This window comes from Myotis brandtii, unplaced genomic scaffold (assembly GCF_000412655.1).
Source record: "Myotis brandtii unplaced genomic scaffold, ASM41265v1 scaffold952, whole genome shotgun sequence".
Taxonomy (NCBI): Eukaryota; Metazoa; Chordata; class Mammalia; order Chiroptera; family Vespertilionidae; genus Myotis; species Myotis brandtii.
Genome location: NW_005371930.1, coordinates 708,708 through 710,974, shown reverse-complemented (window position 1 = coordinate 710,974; position 2,267 = coordinate 708,708). Strand labels below are relative to the sequence as shown.

The 2,267-nt window shown below is 62.2% G+C and overlaps 1 long non-coding RNA gene across 1 annotated transcript; it reads right to left on the bottom strand.

Annotated features, from left to right (window-relative positions):
- Positions 1 to 377: 377 nt before the first annotated feature.
- On the bottom strand, positions 378 to 2,261 carry LOC106724746. The gene is made up of 2 exons (XR_001360587.1): positions 1,468 to 2,261; positions 378 to 1,055 (listed from the first exon to the last, which is right to left on the bottom strand). It is a non-coding gene; the product is annotated as an uncharacterized LOC106724746 (long non-coding RNA).
- Positions 2,262 to 2,267: the final 6 nt, after the last annotated feature.

The window sequence follows — 2,267 nt, the reverse complement described above, 5'->3', positions numbered from 1 at the left end:
TCTGCCAGCTTAGAGGGGCCTCGGTGTGGACGTCTCTGCGAGGCGGGTGGAGGGCAGGAGAGGGCGTGAGCCCAATGGGACGGGGGTCAGAGTCGCCTCCCCGCCAAGATTCTTTCTCGCCCCAAAAGATTTTGTTGGCAAATGCTAATATTTGTCTTCAAAAACGAGGTTTTATTTTTTAAAAAAACTTCAGTTGCATCTTTTTTTAAAAAAAAAAAATCCTGGAACCTCTCAGCTGCAATGTGTTCCCCCTTCTGCATTGCCCCCGCCGCCCCCACACACTGTGAAGAGAGCAGCCTCAGGCCGGGGCGTAGGATCAGTCAGCTTGAAATGGGACGACCGAAATGTCGTGACACGGGGCAGAGAGACCCTAAAACAGAAGCTTTTATTCACCTTTTATTGGGGGGCGGGGTGTAGTTCAAAAGTAAAATTCAAAGTTTGGGTTGGAGACTTGTTTGCCGGGACGGCTCAGAAACCTGCGTGGACAGCGCAGCTGCAGACGGGGCCTCCGTTTGTTTAATCAGCGGCCGGAGAGGCTTTCTGGGCTGAGCCGTGACCCGCGGGCAGCGGCAGCCGCTCTTACGGTCGGCGGGGCTGGTCGCCGTGGTCAGAAAACATGTGCCTGAGACGGACGGACGGAGCAAAGAGGCCATTTTTTTTTTTTTTTCCAGGAGTAACAGATTTCCCCCTTCAGGTTCATCAAGGAATGCGGCTGGCTCCCGGCTGGGCTGGCTCCCGTGCCGGGCTGGCTTCCCGCAAAGGGCCCGCGCAGGTCTGGGATTCCAGGGGGCGGGAGGGCTTTAGCTGAAATCTTTACCTGCTGATTTGGGCTCTTAAGTCTACATTCGCCTTCCACGTTTTCAGGGCGATTTGTCCCTTCAAATCAGCCGTTTGTAATTACATTTTAAATGATAACAAGACGACGGGGCCGGGCTGCAGCCCGCGCGAGCGTGGTTTGACGGTAAGAGAAGCTGCAGCACATGGCACGGGGGTTGCACATCCGTCACCCAGACTCGCCTGGGCTCCGGGCCGGCACTGGACCTGCAGGTTCGGGCCTGCGGGGACACATGCGTGTCCCGAATATGTCAGGGTCCGTGCGTGTCGTCTGTGGAGCCCTCCCTGCCCTGCCAGGGGGAGACGGGCCGGTTGAGGGGGATTCTGTGCCCGGCACCGTGGCGGTGCTGCCAAAGCTCTCGGCACATGGCCCATCGGAGAGGGACCCGATGCGGGCCCGGTCGTCTGTGCGGCCTGCAGGGCACCGCGGCGATGTGTGTGTCAGGGTGGCGGTGCCAGCTCCTCCTGCAGTGGCAACCCCGGCCCTGAGACGGCCACCTGGTTGCAGTGGCTCCCCCTGCGGAGCACGGGGACCCTCTCCTCCCGGGGCCAGGCTGTGGGCAGCCCTGCCAAGCCCTGGCTGGAATGGCATTCCCGGCGTTCCTGGCGGGGTGCGTGGCATCGGAATCCTACCTGCTTTGTCTCTGTCATCAGCTGGCGAGCTGGTCACGTGGCTGTGCGGGAGGCCAGAGTCCTCGCTCCCTCCCTCTCTCCCCACCGCTCGCACTCTGGGCATGACCGGCCCTGCCCGGGCATAAAGCGTATGAAAGCATTCCCCTGGCAGCCTGGCCTGAGGTGTCCGGGCCGTCCCTCCCTCCATTAGTCACTGACGGAAGGCCGTGGTCCGGGGAGGCAGGCGCAGCCACGGCCCCTCCACGCCATCCCCTCTACCCCGCACAGAGCCACCCGTGGTCACCGCCTCAGCTCCCGGCCACATAAAGGGCCAGAGGAGAGATGGGGGCCAACGGGTTGGCCCTGAGGGTGCAGTTCCGGGGCCCACGTCTGATAAATCTCCAATAGGAGTGCCCACAATGAAACCCCAGTTCACGGGCCCGGGTCCGAGGGCCGGAGCACAGCGGCCACCTTTCCGCGCTGTGGTGGCCGGTGTTGGTCTTGGTGAAACGGAAGGATTGGTGTCTGTGAGAGGCTGTGGTGAGAGCCTGGACCCCGGACGGCCTCCTGGCCACCTTTGCGGCCCTTCTGGGCGTGGGGACCAGCTATTGAGCGCCCGGGGGTCCCGGCCGCCGGTCAGCGCCTGCGTGCCTTGTTCGTTCTGTTGTCACAGCGGCCCTGGCCTTCACACAGGGAAACCGAGGCTAGGAGAGGCGGTGTGGCTCGCCCAGACGTAGGTGGCTGATGGGACACAAGGCCAGAATCAAACTTGCGGCCACCGCCTCCCCAGCGTTGGCTAGGTGGGCCCCCTTGGAGGGCCG